This window comes from Eubalaena glacialis, chromosome 18 (assembly GCF_028564815.1).
Source record: "Eubalaena glacialis isolate mEubGla1 chromosome 18, mEubGla1.1.hap2.+ XY, whole genome shotgun sequence".
Classification (NCBI taxonomy): Eukaryota; Metazoa; Chordata; class Mammalia; order Artiodactyla; family Balaenidae; genus Eubalaena; species Eubalaena glacialis.
Genome location: NC_083733.1, coordinates 67,136,738 through 67,155,136, shown reverse-complemented (window position 1 = coordinate 67,155,136; position 18,399 = coordinate 67,136,738). Strand labels below are relative to the sequence as shown.

Here is an 18,399-nt window from a genome sequence, read left to right as displayed (position 1 = left end):
TCTCTTTATCAAGTTACTTGAAAACATTTCTTATTTCAAACTAAGTGTGTGACTCAACTACTAGGAGAGGAACATACATGTGATGGGTAGGGGATCCATCCCCCCCAGAACCCTCCTTATCTCTCAGGAAGACGCAGCCTGACGTGGTGGGCTTAGCGGAATGGACACAGCTCCCACAGGTCAGATGTGGTGCCTGGAATCTCCTCGTATTTAGGGATTTACCCTCTGATGAGCCTTTCACTTTTGTCCCTTAAAAATAATTTGGGGCTTCCCTGGTGGCGCAGTGGTTGAGAGTCTGCCTGCCAATGCAGGGGACACGGGTTCGAGCCCTGGTCTGGGAAGATCCCACATGCCGCGGAGCAGCTGGGCCCGTGAGCCACAATTACTGAGCCTGCACGTCTGGAGCCTGTGCTCTGCAACAAGAGAGGCCGCGATAGTGAGAGGCCCGTGCACGCCGCGATGAAGAGTGGCCCCCACTTGCGGCAACTAGAGAAAGCCCTCGCACAGAAACGAAGACCCAACACAGCCATAAATAAATAAATAAATTTTTTTTAAAATAAAATAAAAAATAATTTGGCTCAGTGTAAAATTCTTCCCAATTAATTCCCTGAAGGGATTTCTCCAATATCTTCTGGCATCGCCTTTTGGTAGGGGGTAGTCTGGTCCCAATGAGCTTGTCATTCTCTTAATGGTAATTTGCATTTTCTACAGGAAGTAGTTTCAGGACATTTGTAGGGCCCCAGGACAGTCGTCCTTGATTTTTTTCAGTTGAAATTTACACAAAATAGAATTAACCGTTTTGAAGTGTACAATTCAGTCTGAGATACTTTTTTTTTTTAATTTAACCTTCATTTTCTTAATTGACCATGAAGGGTCAAGATACAGATGTCACTTTAAATACATGCGTCCTAGCACTTAGCTGGCCTGTCCTCATCTCTGAAAAATGTTCACTTCTTTCTTTCTTTGGCTGTTGTTATATGTCATGACCTTTCCTTCTGACACTTACAATAGATATGACGTTGGCCCTCCTCATTCTATTCCTCAAGTATCTTGAATTTCCATTTCTGGTCTCTCTAACCTTCATTCTGGAACATTTCCTCAATATTGTATTCAGTTTCATAATGGGTCCCTCAGCTGTCTTGTCCTTAATGGGATGACATTTTTTAATGTGTTGATTCTACTGGATTTTTCATCTCTACCTTTTCTAACTCTTTTCAATAACTGCCAGTTCTTCTATAAAATAATCCATATGGCTGCCTCCCTTTCTTTTTCAGATATTTAAACACGCTTAATTTAAATCGACTGTCGTATTTTCCTGATTCTTTTTTTTTCATATTTTTATTTCAGCAAAGTCACTCATTGTGCTGTTATACAATCAAGATATTCACATCAAGTATGTTCTATATATTTTTTTCACCTCTTTATTGGTTTCCTACTGACTCTATTTCCTTGCCTAGGACACCCCCATGCGTCAGCAGACGGCTGTCGTAGCACTGTCATCGTTACTAGGGTCACTGTGATGTCCATTCCTGTTAAAGGCACTCCCCTCACACCCCCGATCTTTCCTAGAAGGCTTCTCCCAGGGCTGTGCTGGGCGCCAGGCTGACCAGGGGAGACCGCTGCAGCCGCTCCTGCCCCGTGCTCTCCACCGACTCACACTTAGCACCTGCTCACAGCTGTGCCCTCGGGGATGGTCCAATGGGACCCTCACACTCCCACGAGGGTGGACGCCCATGGCTGACAATCCTGGACTGAGTCTGTTTCATGCCACACAGGGGAGGTGGCTCAATGCTGACCACGGGCCTGGGGCAGGGAGCAGAGCCAACCCAGTGCCCGTCCAGAAACGTGGGGAAGGGGGGGCCGCAGCTTCAGCCTTCACCTGGAGCCCTGACCTCTCCCTGCCTGTGAGGCCCTGGGTCCTTCTCTCTGTCCACACAGGTGGGAACCTCCTCCCTATGACCCCCTGATGATCCCGGCCAGCGGGGGCCACTCAGCCTAGTTCCCTCTTCTTTGCTCTGGTTCCCTCTCCATTTGGGGAACTTTCTTTCTCTTTTTCTGCATGTGTCTGTGGGTACGTGTTTCAGAAATATTCAAAATAGCATTTCTCAGTGTTAGGAGCAGAGGAGGGCTCTTGGGTGGGCACCACAATCACCCACTTTGCCGTGGAGTCTGAGCCCAGGATCCTTTCCTGTCCCACCCACTCCTGTTGTCACCTGCTCTGGAAATTAACAATGATGATCCTGCAATGAACCTGACACCATTGAGCTCACAGCCACTCCTAGGAGTGGGGCTCGTGAAAACATGCAGAGGAGGAAACTCAGGCTCAGAAAGGGCACTGCCCTCAAGGTTACAAGAGCAGTGGGGACAGATTTAAATAGAGATGTTTTCCTTCAAAGTGAGACCTCTAACTCAAATCAACGTCCCCTAAGCTTCCAGGCAGGATGACAGGATGGGGAGGAGAGCCCTGTCCAAGGATCAAGGGCCACCAAGCAGGCAGGAACGACTCAGGGGCTTGTTCCCAGGAAGGTGGGGCGGACGCTGTTTCAAGAAAAAGAGAGAAGTCCCTGAAGGGGGCGGAGGTAGAAAGCAAACCCACACCCCGGGGCCAGGGGAGCAGGCATGTTTCCTTCCTTATTTCCCTGAACTTCTCCTCTGTGCTCATTGCCACGTTGACCTCCACTGAGCTGTAGGTAGATGTTAAACGTATGTCTCTGCTGATCTGAGCTCTGCGGTGCAGCAGGAACCTGCATCCTCCCTGAAGCATCGCCAGGGCCTGGGTGACCCCTGTCCATGGTGAGGACCCCACAGAGACGTGCTGATGGACGGGCTGAGGATGAAGGAGACCCCACGGGGAGGCTCTGAGAGGGAAGGACGTGCCCGGGTCACCCTCACCTGGAAGGGGCGTCTCAGGAAGACACCGGGTCTGTCATGGGAACGAGGGCCAGGCTGTCAAGGAGGGGCAGTTCCCCTTCCTGTGGGGCTGCTGACGTGACAGCCCCGTGACGGGGAGGACCAGCCTCCCAGTGGACACACCCTCGGGTCTCCGTCCTGAGGGCACCGTGGTCTCCTCCATCTGCACCGCCTGGACCACAGGGCGAGACGCCATGACGCCCAGCCTCACGGCCCTGCTCTGCCTCGGTGAGATGGAGGAGGGGGAGGGGAAGCCCTAGTCACGGAGGGACCCCTCCCCACAGCCAGGCTGCTCTGTCAGGAGACCCCAGGACTCAGGAGGCTCACGGGGAGGAGAGGCGCTGCTCAGGATTCAGGGCAAATCTCTCACAGGGGTCTCTCTTCCAGGGCTGAGTGTGGGCCTGAGGACCCACGTGCAGGCAGGTGAGTCTGTCCCCAGGTGTCCCAGCTCCCTCCTGCTCATGGGGACAAGGGGCCACCCCCAGGCAATGGGGATGGGGAACAGCAGTTCTGGGCTGAAGGAGGGGGAGTCTGGGAGGTTTGGGGCTGAGAGCTGGGGACCTGAGGGTGAGGACGTCTTGTGACCAGCCTCTGATGTCCTTCCAGGCACCCTCCCCAAACCCACCATCTGGGCTGAGCCAGGTTCTGTGATCCCCTGGGGGAGCCCCGTGACCATCTGGTGTCAGGGGACCCTGGGGGCCCGGGAGTTCCGTTTGGATAAAGAGGGAAGCTCAGGTCCCTGGGACAGCCAGCCCCCACTGGAGCCCAGGGACAAGGGCAAGTTCTCCATCCCACACATGACACAGCCCGACGCAGGGAGATATCACTGTTACTATCTCAGCCCCACTGTCTGGTCAGAGCGAAGTGACCCCCTGGAGCTGGTGGTGACAGGTGAGAGGACACTCGGGGGTCCCAGCCTCAGGCTCTGCCCTCAGGAAGGGGGTCTGCTCTCAGGGGTGTGTCCCTCTCACAGCCCAGCCCTGGGGGAGGCGAGGGGGGTGTGAGCCCCATTTCACAAGCTCCCTCCTTCTCTCCTAGGGGTCCACAGCAAACCCACCCTCTCAGCCCTGCCGAGCCCTGTGGTGACCTCGGGAGGGACCGTGACCCTCCAGTGTAGCTCATGGCAGGGATTGGACGGGTTCATTCTGACTAAGGAAAGAGAACACAAGTCCTCCTGGACCCTGGATGCACAGCGACGCCCCTATGGGCAGACCCAGGCCCTGCTCCCCGTGGGTCCCATGACCCCCAGCCACAGGTGGATGTTCAGATGCCACGGCTTTAACAGGGACACCCCCCAGGTGTGGTCGGCCCCCAGTGACCCCCTGGAGCTCCTGGTCCCAGGTGAGGAAGTCCCACCCTGGCCTCACACACTTTTTGAGGCACGAGACAGATTATTAGATGCTTTTCTCCCAGGACTGTCCCAGATGAGAGGGTGGGGTGAGGGGGGAGTGGGGCGCACAGGACAGAGACACAGAGTGTGAGCGACAGTGAGGCCTAGGGACCAGGATGGGAGAAGGGGCTTCATGGGAGGAACCAGCCCCTACAGCCCAGGGCTGGTCTTCCCCCAGGTGTGTCTGGGAAGCCCTCCCTCCTGACCCCGCAGGGCCCTGTCGTGGCCTCTGGACAGAGCCTGACCCTCCAGTGTCGCTCTGACGTCGGCTATGACAGATTCGCTCTGTCCCAGGAGGGGGAACAGGCCCTCCCCCAGCGCCCTGGCCGGCAGCCCCAGGCTGGGCTCTCTCAGGCCGACTTCCCCCTGGGCCCGGTGACCAACACCCACGGGGGCCGGTACAGATGCTACGGTGGACACAACCTCTCCTCCGAGTGGTCGGCCCCCAGTGACCCCCTGGACGTCCTGGTGGCAGGTGAGGAGCCAGCGGGTCAGTCAGGGACCCAGACTCTGCACAGGCCCTGCCGGGGGAGCCCCAGGTGGTGATGCTGGGACCAGGCGTGAGGGGTGCCCAGGGAGGGAGAGAGACAGAGAGAGACGGGGGTGGGCAGGGAGAGGGAGAGACTCAGAGAAAACAGAGACAGACAGAGATGAGGGGCCTCAGGGGGGCCCTGCTGAGTCGCAGTTCAGAACCAGGGGAGCGGGCAGCCCCTCACCCCCCTTCCTCTCTCTAGGATGGTCCCCTGACACGCCCTCCCTCTTGGTGCAGCCAGGCCCCGTGGTGGCCTCAGGAGAGAACGTGACCCTGCTGTGTCAGTCAGGGAGCAGGACGGAAACTTTCGTTCTGTCCAAGGAGGGGGCAGCCCGTCCCCCACTGCGTCTTAGATCAAAGTACCGAGGTCAGCATATCCAGGCCGAATTCTCCATGAGTCCTGTGACCTCAGCCCACAATGGGACCTACAGGTGCTACAGCTCACTCAGCAGTAACCCCTACCTGCTGTCACACGCCAGTGCCCCCCTGGAGCTCGTGGTCTCAGGTGAGGGGCCCTGACCCTGTCCCTGCTGACTCAGCTCAGGGCTCTGTCCCCAGAAATGTGTGAGGTAGTAATGAATGAGGGGACACAGGGGGGATCCAGAGAGGAGGACATTCAATGGCCCCTGACTCCAAACTCTCATCACTGGATCCTGGGTCCTCAGCTGTTGAATCAGTGGGAACTCCCAGAAGTAGGAGAATAAGATTACAGGGTCTTCAATCTCAGACTGAACACAGGACACACAGCACTCAATTATTTCTGCATTAAGAGACCACTTTCCTGACTCATCCTGACCACCGGGGGCACAGCCAACTCGGTTCCAGAGTGATTCAAAAGCAGGTTCTGAATTCAAAGAACACAGGGAGGCTGAGAGAATCCAACGAGGAAAGCAGAGGGAACCTGGCATATTAGAGGAAGGGTTCATTAAGGAACTGCGTAAACGTTGTAATATGAGAATTGGGGGCATTGAGGACACAGAACCTGGGAGAAGGGTTCGTGTCTCCCCAGTTCCTCACTCACACCCTCACTTTATGATTCTCAGGAGCAGCTGACGCCATCCACCCATCACAAAACAAGTCAGATCCCACGAGAGGTGAAATCACTCAGATATGGGGCTGGGCTCCGAGGGTCATGTCCTGTCAAGGGGAGGCGGGTTCCCTGGGTGGACACCCTGGATTCTGGGGTGATTCTGATCTGCTCTGACCTCTGTGACCTCTTTGTCCACAAATCCTAGCCTCACACCCCCAAGACTACACAGTGGAGAATCTCATCCGGATGGGCGTGGCTGGCTCGATCCTGCTGGGCCTCGGGATTCTGCTCTCTCAGGCTCCACACGGCCACGGAGGAACCCAAGATGCAGCCAGGAGCTGAACACAAGAGGGAACCACGCACCGTCCCGAGTGGTGGAGCCCTGGACATGACCTTACGTGCCCAGGAGGTTCTGGAAGAGGATCTGCAGCATGTGTTGTGTGAAGTGTCTGAGCGGGGACGGAGAGACACGGTGTGGGTGCAGGAGAAGGTCTGGGAGTCCCTGTGGAGGCCTGGGCCTCGGTCAACCGTGGTGCCTTCCCTCCCCACCAGTGCTGACTCTCCCTGACGGCCCCGTCCCCTCTCACCCCTGTGCCGTGAGGCACATCCCACGTGGCAGGTCTGCGTCCACACCTTACATACCTTCATGCTCTGGCCCACTTTCATGTAATACATTTGTTTATTTTTAAATTCCACCTTCGCTGGTGTGTGCTATTGACCTCCATCCCTTCACTCAGAAACAGAATATCGGACTTCCCTGGTGGCTCAGTGGTTAAGAATCCGCCTGCCAATGCAGGGGACACGGGTTCGAGCCCTGGTCTGGGAAGATCCCACATGCCACAGAGCAACTAAGCCGTGCGCCACAACTACTGAGCCTGCGCTCTAGAGCCCGCGAGCGACAACTACTGAAGCCCACATGCCTAGAGCCCGTGCTCCACAACAAGAGAAGCCACTGCAATGAGAAGCCCACGCACCACAACGAAGAGTAGCCCCCGCTCGCCGCAACCAGAGAACCCGCGTGCAGCAACGAAGACCCAACACAGCCAAAAATAAATAAATCTAAAGTAATTTTTAAAAAAAGAAACAGAATATCGTTTAAAAGCTGAATGAATGGGTGAAATTGGGGCCAAATTTGGAACAGGTAAATCAAAAAGTCTTCCCTAAAACCCTCTCTTGACCCTTCAAGCCCTTCTCTCCTCGTCAGATGACACCTGGTATAGTTTCTCCAGAAACACCATCAGTGTGAAGGAACAAGCTGTCGTTTGAAGTGACAGCCAGCTGCTGTGATATTAAACAGGCTTAGGAATATACCACTTTGTAAAAAGCCCAGATTCATGACATGTCTTTCTTTAGTGTAAATACTCTCTTCGCGGCCAACCTCATGGTACCTGTATGAATGCGCTGAAGGCAGAGTGGGGAAGTAATGAGTAGAATTCTCTTTCCCAGAGAACTGAGTCTGATCCAGCTGGAGCACAGCTCAATGATGACCCCGATGCACACAGGTGAGTCCTTTATATAGAGCATCATGATTAGATCATTTCCACGTCAGTTTTATGCCCTGGTTTCCATGAAATTATGATGCCAAACTCCTAGTCCATCCACATGAGAGGCAAAAGAGAAAACAATGGAAATACCAGTTGTGGGAGAAAACACTGAGCACTCTGAATCCCAGTACATTATTGGTAGGTGTACTACTTGCCTCAGTCAATTTGGAGAATAAATAAGAATTATCGGTTAAAAGGAAGAGACACGCAGCTCTGACCCACAGTTATATAACCTAGAGGAACATGTGTACATAACCATGAGTATACATTCAGGAGAACTTTGACAGAGGGGTCATTCATGTCAGACAAAATGACAGAAACAAATCTCACCAAAAATTAATGGTTTGGTGTATATACTCATGTATGCAACTGAATTTTATATGACAGAAAAATACACAAAGTTAAACTGATACAATAATACGGATCAATTTTCAAGCATGACAGTGAATAAGTGAAGAAAAACTATAACGGTATATTTCATTACATCAAATTCAAAAGCATACAATGTGGGACCCGACTAAACCAAATAAGAATATGCAAGAGGAAAAATAACAATCTACCCCAAAGAAATACAAAAAAATCATAAGCTAATACTATAAACAATTCTATTCCTACACATTGGACAACCTAGAAGAAATGGACACGTTTTAGGAACATACAGCCCACCAAAATGGAATCAAGAAGAAATAGATAACTTTGAACATACTGATCACTAGACGTGAAATAGAATCTGTAATTTAAAAAAACAAAAAAACTCCCTGCAAACAAACGTCCAGGAGCAGATGACTTCACGGGAGAATTCTGCCAAACATACAAAGAAGGACTTACACCGATCCTTCTCAAACGTGTCCAAAAGATTAAAGAGGAGGAAACAGTCCCAAAGTCGTTGTATGAAGCCACCATCACTCTGATACCCAAAACCAGACACATACACCACCAAAAAAGAAAATCACAAGCCAATACTGTTGATGAATATAGATGCAAAAATGGTCCACAAAATATTAGCAAACCGAATCCAACAACACATCAAAAAGACCATACACCATAAGCAAGTTGGATTCATGCCAGGGTCACAAGGATGGCTCAACATACACAAATCAATCAGTGTGATACACCACATCAACAAAAGAAAAGACAAAACCACATGATCATCTCAATAGATGCAGAAAAAGCATCTGATAAAAGTCAACACCCAATCATGATAAAAACTCTCACCAAAGTGAGTACAGAGGGAACATATCTCAACATAATAAAAGCTATTTATGACAAACCCACAGCCAACATAATACTCAATGGTGAAAAGCTGAAAGTCTTCCCGCTAAATTCTGGAACAAGACAAGGATGCCCACTCTCACCACTTCTGTTCGACATAGTATTGGAAGTCCTAGCCACAGCAATCAGACAAGGAAAAGAAAAAGGGTATTCAAGTCGGAAGGGAAGAGGTAAAATTGTCATTGTATGCAGATGACATGATACTCCATATAGAAAACACTGAAGACTCCACACAACAACTATTAGAACTGATAAACGAATTCAGCAAGGTAGCAGGATACAAGATTAACATAGGGAAATCTGTTGCATTTCTTTACACTAACAATGAAATACCAAAAAGAAAATATAAAATCAATTTCTTAAAATTGCATCAAAAATAAACTACCTAGGAGTAAACCTGATGAAGGAGGTGAAAAACTTATACACTGAGAACTATGAAACACTGATAAAGGAAACTGAAGATGATGCAAAGAAATGGAAAGATATCCCATGCTCTTGGATTGGAAGAATTAATATAGTTAAAATGGCCATACTACCCAAAGCAGCCTACAGATTTAATGCGATCCCATGTCAAACTACCCATGACATTTTTCACAGAAATAGAATAAAAAATCCTAAAAATTTATATGGAACCACAAAAGACCCAGAATGGCCAAAGCAATCCTGAGGAAAGAAAACAAAGCTGGGGGCATAACCCTCCCAGACTTCAGACAATACTACAAAGCTACAGTAATCAAAACAGAATGATACTGCCACAAAAACAGACATATGGATCAATGGAACAGAACAGAGAGCCCAGAAATAAACCCACACACCTATGGTCCATTAATCTCCAACAAAGGAGGCAAGAATATTCAATGGAGAAAAGACAGTCTCTTCAATAAGTTGTGCTGGGCAAACTGGACAGCTCCATATAAAAGAATGAAATAGAACATTCTCTAACACCATATACAAAAATAAACTCAAAATTGATTAAAGACCTAAATGTAAGACTGGATACGATAAAACTCCTAGAGGAAAACATAGGCAGAATACTCTTTGACATAAATTGCAGCAATATTTTTTTTTTGGATCCATCTCCTAGAGTAATGGAAATAAAAACAGAAATAAACAAATGGGGCCTAATTAAACTTAAAAGCTTTTGCACAGCAAAGGAAACTATAAACAAAATGAAAAGACAACCTACAACTGAGAGAAAATATCTGCAAACGATGGAATCAACAAGGGATTCATTTCCAAAATATAAAAAACAGCTCATGGAGCTCAATATCAAAAAAAAACAAAAACAAAAAAACTACCCAGTCAAAAAATGGACAGAAAACCTAAATAGACATTTCTCCAAAGAAGATATACAGATGGCCACCAGGCACATGAAAAGATGCTCAACATCACTAATTTTAGAGAAATACAAATCAAAACCACAGTGAGGCATCACCTCACTCCATTCAGAATGGCCATCAAAGGGTCTACAATTAATAAATGCTGGAGAGGGTGTGGAGAGAAGGGAACCCTCCTACACTGCTGGTGGGAATGTAAATTGGTGCAGCCACTATGGAGAACAGTATGGAGATTCTTTTAAAAACTAAAAATAGAGTTACCATATGATCCTGCAATCCCACTCCAGGGTATATATCTGGAGAAAACTCTTATGAAAAAAGATACATGCACCCCAATGTTCATTGCAGCACTATTCACAACAGCCAAGACGTGGAAGCAACCTAAATGTCCAGTGACAGAGGAATGGATAAAGAAGCTGTGGTGTATATATACAATGGAGTATTACCCATAAAAAATGAAATAATACCATTTGCAGCAACATGGTCGGACCTAGAGATTATCATACTAAGAGACAGACAAATATCTTATGATATCACTTACATGTGGAAGCTAAAATACGATACAAATGAACTTATTTACAAAACAGAAAGAGACTGACAGACACAGAAAACAAACTTCCACAAAGTGGAAGAAGGGGGAGGGATATATTAGGAGTTTGGGGTTAACATATACACACTACTATATATAAAATAAACAACAAGGACCTACTGTATAGCACAGGGAACTATATTAATATTTTGTAGTAACCTATAATGGAAAGCATCTGAAAAAGAATATATATATATATATATGTATAGCTGAATCACTTTGCTGTACGCCTAACACAACATTGTAAATCAACTGTACTTTAATTAGAAGGGAGACAACATGTATTATTTAGGGAGGCAAAACTTTAGTCTTATAAAGACAGGAAGGAAAACTCCCATGTGATCCCTGCGGTCGTTACACACCAGGTGAGGTGGGTCGTGCTGTCAGGTGGAAAGCACAGGGGCTAGAACACGGGACGCGTCCTTCTTGACTCTCCCGTAGTGACTCACGTCTACTCCTCATTACTGGTAAGTGGTGCACTTTGCTCTGTGACCTGTCATTATTTTCATACAATTTAGTGAGGTGGGGATGAAGCAGGGTGGGGAAAGCCACACCCTACACTAGGGACCGAATTTATAACAAAATGGCCATCGATCAGTCACAGCAAACACTTTACACACTAGCATTGTGTTTTCCACACAACATGACCAGCTGCTGCCCAGGTGAGAAGCTGGGCCTCTGAACACTTGGCCCAATACCGGACGACATGCAATGCAGCCCTGAACATGTGACCATCCAGGCCTGGGGGAAGAGGGACGCTCTGAGCTCCAGCAGAAACAGGCACCCTGACATCCCCGAAGAGGACAGCTGCAGGTGCAGCGACCAAGGGCACTGCAAGTGCCCCCAAGGGAAAGTACCACTGGAAGTGGTGCAGCCAGGGCAGGGGCGTCCATAGCCCACTCCCCCACTCTCTGCTCCTGTCCTCAGGCTGGACATGGGCCAGTGTCCCCCCAGGGACCCCATCCATACCAGGTCCCCTAAAGGGACGGTAGGGACCAGCACTGGGTCACCCTGCTGCTGAGCCTCACATGTCCCCACAGAAGTATCCCCATAGCAATGTTCGATCCTTCACATACCAAGGTGACATGCAGTTGTGTGGAGTTTTAAAGGCAATGGATAATTTGCTCCCCTCATAAGCCTCAGGAAGACATTACTACTATCATCCATGTGTCCACTTGAGGAAGCTAAGTTCAGAGATCAGGCTGCAGGCTCCGAGTTACAGAGGGGAGAAGATCCAGAAATGAGCCCAGCCTGCTGATAGCAGAGCCCCATCTTGCAAATACTACGCTTTTCCTCCTTGTATTAGTTTCCTAGGCCTGTAGTAACATTTCCACAATATGAGGAGACTAAAACAACAGACGTGTGTTGTCTTTCAATTCTGGACGAGAACTCCACAATGAGGGTGTTCCTTTGAAGGTTCTGGGGGAGAATCCTTCCTGCCTCTTCCTAGTGACTGCTGGCCAAGGTACCTCCTCGTTTGTGGCAGTACAACTCCACACTCTCCCCCAGCTCCACAGGGCTGACATCTCCTTGTGTATCTCTGTCGTCACCTGGCATTCCTCTCCATGTGCCTCTTCTCTTCATCAGATCAGAATGCCAAAATCACTGGGTGAGAAACCCCCACCCCCCATTTCAGTACGATCTTCTCTTCACTTGATGACTCTGCAAAGACCATTTCCAGAAAGTCACATTCACAGGATCTGGGGCTGATGATTTCAACACAGCAACTGAGGTGAAAAATAACAGCATCCGAAAGAAAAATATAGATAGGAATGAATTTATCAAAGGAGGCGCAACAGTTATACACTGTAGTTGTTTTTAATCTGATGAGGAAAATTTGAAAAGACCTAAATTAATGGGAAGACATCCCAGGATCACGGCTTGGAAGATTAATGTTGTAAAGACGACAATACTCTCAAGGCAACCCCTATCAGAATCCCAAAGTCTATTTCTGCAGAAAAAAAGCCATTTCTCTGAAGCCAAGGTAATTGCAAAAGACCCACAATAGCCAAGAAATCTTGAAAAACAAGAACAAGGTTGGACACCACACACTTCCTGATTTCAATACTTACTACAAAGTTCCAGTAATCAAAACTGTGGTGCTGGCATGAGAACAGATATATCGATGCTTGGAATAAAGGTGAAGGCCAACATATAAACCCATATATAGGATCAGCTGATTTCTCACAAGGGTGCCACGACTATTCAATGGGGAAGGAACAGTCTCTTCAACAAATGGACTTGGGAAAACTGGATATCCACATGCAGAAGAATGAAGCTGGACCCTTACGCACACCATATACAAAAATTAGCTCAAAATGGATCAGTTTAAGATTTAAATTATAAATCCCTTAGAGAAAAACATGAAGCAAATCATCATAATTTCGAACTTGACAATAGTTCCTTTGATATGACACTAAATGGACCCGAACAAAAGAAAAAAATAGATGAATAGAATTTCATCAAAATTTAAAGTGTGTGCATCAAAAACCACTATCAAGAGTGTAAAAGACAACCTACAAAATTTGAAGAAATATTTGCACATCATCTATCTAATCAGAGGACAGTCTCCTGATCTGTAAAGATACCTTTAACTCGACAACAAGAAATGACCATATTTTTTAAAAATTGTCAAAGGCGTGCATAGACGTTTCTACACCAAGAAGAGATACAAATAGACAGCTAGCACATGAAAAGATGTTCAATTCATTAGTCATTAGGAAAATGAAAACAAAACCACAATGAGATACCACTCGATACCATCTAGATTGGCCAAAATTTGAAAAAAAATCAAGTGGTGTTGAGGATGTGGAGAAATCTGAACAAACATACATTGCTGATGGGAATGTGAAATGGTTCTGCCACTGTGGAAAGCAACTGGAAGTTCCTTAAAAAGTCAAACCAGAAATTCTACTTCTAGGTGGAGTTTCAATTATTCAAGGTTAATAAATTCTGAAGATCTGCTGTACCACTATGCGCCTATCACTTACAATATCATACTGTGCAGGGAAACGGGTAAGGAGTGTATATCTCATGTTAAGTGCTCTTACCACGATGAAAACAAGAAAAGAAAAATAATTGCAAAAAAGGTATGCAAAGAAACTTCTATGCAAGTGTGTTCACAGAATTATTCAGAGTAGACACAAAGTGACAACAATCCAAAAGTCCATCACTGATAAACGGGTAAACAACAACAACAACAAACTGTTTATTGTCTCCAAATGGGGTTTTACCCAAAGCACAGAGACACCGTCCACAGCATCAGATGAGGTTTACTGTCTGGGGGACAAGAGGTGGGGAGGCGCGGAAACGACTCAGAGGTCTGGATGCAGAGGAATGACCAGAGGTGCTGCTGTGGATAGAAACAAGGAAGTCAGAGAGAGGAAGGGTTTGGGAGAAACAAAACCGCGTTCCCAGTGCAGGGGGGAGGTGGTGGTTCCTCTGCGTGTCAGTGGACAGGATTAGAAGCATCTCCCCGAGCCTCCTTCTCCCCTGGCGTCATCCGTTCTGTGACAGCCCCACCGGCTCCACTAGACAAGCAAGGCAGACGGTGGAGGAGCCCTCAGTGCTTCACCCGCTTCCACCTCACGTACAATGAACCCATCCCACAGCCCTGGCCCCGAGCCCTGCGAATCCAGGACCCTGGTCCAGCACCACAGTCAAGCTCGGCGGCAGACTCAGGACTGGCTGTGCAACCCAGCACCTCCTTCCCGGCTCTTCCACCCCAGGGCCTCACTCCCAGCTGAGGAATTCGATTCTCATGGCCCCAACCTGATCTACGGCAGGACCCTCCCCTAAAACTAATTCTTCCGGGGCCTCCACCTGCCTTCAAGTAAATTCCAAGCATCTGCAGCTGACACTCCATGAGGCTGATGCAAAGGAGCTGACCTCTCAGGACCAGCAAAGCTAACTCCCACCTCAAAGCAAGCTCAGCCCACTTAACCACCGCCCCTCCCCAGACACACACACCTGCGTTATCGCCACACTTGCGTCTCCTCGAGGGGTCATCTTTGAGCCGATTATGAAAACCAGAGACCCCTTTCCAAACCACCTAGAAGTCTTCCTGATTCATCCCACTCAACTGCGAAGGTATTTTGTTGCAGCATTTGTGGAAGGGTTACATGAGGAAACCTCATAAACCACTTAGGTACTGATGCACTCCTCACCTAGTGGTCACATTGGTGCTGGAGCTGCATCACTGTTTATCACCGTCACAGCCCTCCTACAGTCCAATCCCTACGGAGTGGCGACCATCTCAGCACAGCTGTGTGTTCATAGCTTCCTTTCCTGAAAACTACCCTCTTGTCTTAAGGATAAAACCCAGGCACGCTTGCAGGGCACACTAGACCCTGTGTGAGCAGGGCCCAGCACCCCCTGAACTCCAGTGCTCAGAAGAGCTCCCCCTCTTCCCGGCCCAGGGTGCCGGCCCCTCACCTCTCCTGCGCTAACCTCTATCAGCCCGGGTCTCTCCTTCTCCAGGAGGTCCCCACACTCCCATCACAAGGCTGCTGGGCTTCCACCTGTCACTGTGCCTCACTGTTTTTCTCCTTCTGTACAACTGAACGAAACTAGACCCAAAGTATTTATTATCTAAATATGTGTATTGTCTGCTGTCATCATCAGAGCTCCATGAGTCCAGGGGAAGAATCGGTCACCTTCACCCATGAATCTCATGTCTGGATATAGTAACTGCTCAATAAACATTGGAAGGAAGGAACACATTTTGCATTTTCAGCGTCTCGGGAAAGGGAAGGGGCTTCTCCAAGGTCACACAGGTTCTATGAAAAGCAAAATCAGAAATGGAACCAAGCAGTGCGCTGGGCGGTGCCACGCATGTGTCTCTTGCTTCCACGGCGCTTGGACAGAACAGACCCAGGGGCGCCCCTTCCTCCAGACTCTGACCACCCTCCAAGCTTTTCTCCAGTCACAACCTTGGAATCACCCACTCAGCTCTCCTCGGCCTCCGGGACCAGCCAACACCATTTTCTGAGCTTAGCTCCGTACTGCCGACCAAGCATGAGCCCCCAGATTCGTCACCATTACTCCGCCAGGTGGAGGCCGCCCTCACCCGCCTGGTAACGCGCATCTGCCGCTCTCCCACACCTACCTGTCTCTGCGCTTCTCTTTCGACCCGACGCAGCAGCTCGCGAGGGCGTGAGACATCGTTTGGCGAACTGGCCGAGGAGAAGCCGGAGGGCCCGAGCTCACCGGAAAAGGCAAAAGCAGCGCTGTGGCCGCGCCCGCTTCCAGGACGTGCCGAAGCCGTCCCAGGAGCAGTGGGTAAAGCCCAGGACGCCACGGAAGCCGCCCGGCTGACGGAGAAGAACCCGCACCAGGCCCTGTGGCTCCGCAGGCCCGGGGTTCTCCCCGCGCAGACCCCACCTCTGGACTTGCCGGAGCCACTTCCGGGATGAGCAGGTGAAACTCACCAAGAAGATGGGCGACCGCCTGACCAACCTCCGCAGGCTGCCCGGCCCCCAGGCTGGGCTGGGCGAGCGTCTCTTCCAAAGGCTCCGCCTCAAGCACCACTAGGAGCCCCCGGAGCCCAGCGGCCTGTGAGGAGCCCCTCTGGGGTCAGGGCTCCTCCCTGAAGCCTCTCTCTGCAGCCACTGGGCAGCTTGTTAACCACCCTGGAGCCCTCTCCAAGCCTTGGGCCAAAGGGAAACAGGAAAGCTTTCTGCAGCGGAAAAAAAAAAAAAAAAAGATAACCAACAAGGACCACTGTATAGCACAGGGTACTATATTCAATATCTTGTAATAAATTATAATGGAAAAAATGTTTAAAGGAATATTTCTATCCAAAAAAGAATATATATGTATATATGCATATATGTATATATATATCCGAATCACTTTGCTGTACACCTGAAACTAGCACAATATTGTAAATCAACTATACTTCAATAAAAAGGAAAAAAATTGGAACCAACCCAATGTCCTTCAACAGGAGAATGAAAAAATGTACTATGGCATCACATTGTATCAGATATGTAGCAAAATAGGAAGACATGCATGGGAATGATAAACAGAAAATGCAAAATCTAATAACCTTAGGGGAGGGAGGGAGGAAAATGGATGGGGGGTACACAGAGGGCTTAGACTGCTTCTGTAAAGTTGTATAGTCTTCTAAGTTTATTAGTGAGGATAGGGAGCCATTTATATGATTCCGAATAATTTTTGTATACAGAAATGGTTCAAAATAAAATTAAGAAAAGAATCCCTAGGACTTCCCTGGTGGCACAGTGGTTAAGAATCCACCTGCCAATGCAGGGGACACATGTTCAATCCCTGGTCCGGGAAGATCCCACATGCCGCTGAGCAACTAAGCCCATGTGCTACAAATACTGAGCTCGCGCGCCACAACTACTGAGCCCACGCGCCTAGAGCCTGTGCTCCACAACAAGAGAAGCCACCACAATGAGAAGCCCGCGCACCGCAACAAAGAGTAGCCCCTGCTCGCCACAACCAGAGAAAGCCCACCTGCAGCAACAAAGACCCAATGCAGCCAAAAGAAAAAAGAAAAAGAAGAAGAAAAAGGACTCCCTAGGTTTATCAGTCAAGATACAATAGGTTCTGCTGCAGTAACAACGCCAAAGCTCAGTGGCTTTAATCAAACAAATGATAATTTTAAATGCTATATATCCAAGGAAGATGAGAATCAGGTTCTGGTCACTGTAGATACATACTCTGGAATTCAGGCTGATGGAAACTTCACTTCACCCAACAGATCCCCACGCACAGAACAGCCTGGATGGAAAGTGGTGAACCGCTTGCTGGCTCTCATCTTGTGCTGAAGTTGACACACATTGGTTTCACTTATAGTTCATTGGGCAAAGGGAATCACATGGCCACGTCTAACTGCAAAGGAAAATGCAATCTTATCACGTTCCCATAAGGAGGAGAAACAGAGAATTTAGGAATGACCTTCATGTTTAGCATCTCCTACCCTGCCCTTCCAAGAAAACAACTTAAGGTTGTTCCAAAGATCTTGCATATCTCTTTCTTATTTGGTTTTACAACCCTCTACAGTTTTGTACATGAGAAAATGTAGGCACAGTCCAGAGAAGTGTGTTGACCTCTCCAAGGTCACGCAGCCAGGCCATGAAATTAACAGTTGGAGGGCTAGAGACCTCAGCCCTGTCCTTGGTGCTGCCGAAAACCACCAGTCTTTGGGCTCTTTCCTCCAAAAGACCATTTCCCGGGACTTCCCTGGCGGTCCAGTAGTTAAGACTCCGCACTTCCACTGCAGGGGGCACGAGTTCATCCCCGGTCAGGGAACTAAGATGCCGCATGCCATTGCGCGTGGCTGAAAACAAAAGCGTTTCCCAAACGTCACACCACCTAAGGACTTTTGCAAATAAATCCCAGTACCACCAGTGTTGCTGTTTGCTGAATATCTTTCTGCAAACGGACTTTAAAAACCTTACATTCATAAACTTTGTCTCACTAGGTTATCACGAGCCATGCGGAGGAGGTGACCACAAAAACGTTTAACATGAAAACAGAACAAAGGTTATTCAATTCTGGTCAGTGTCAACTGACTGCCAGAGCTTACTCATACAGGTTAAAAAGAGAAATTCGAATTAGTTCGCAGACACCGAGTGCCCCACGCAGGCTGTCTCCTGCGGGAACTGACAGGTTATTAGGAAGAAATTCATCACTTTCTCGCCGGGGAGGGGGAGACCCGGCTCCCGGGAAGCCCCGGCCGGTCCTCCAGTGCGCCTGCGCCGAGGCGCTGACGCCAGCCCAGGCCACGCCCCCTCCCGGAGCGACCACTGGCCTCGGGGGCGGGGCC

General features: G+C 48.9%; 1 pseudogene; it reads left to right on the top strand.

Annotated features, from left to right (window-relative positions):
• The first annotated feature begins 3,017 nt into the window (after nucleotides 1–3,017).
• LOC133078024 (leukocyte immunoglobulin-like receptor subfamily A member 6) lies at nucleotides 3,018–6,574 on the top strand (annotated as a pseudogene).
• The last annotated feature ends 11,825 nt before the right edge of the window (nucleotides 6,575–18,399 follow it).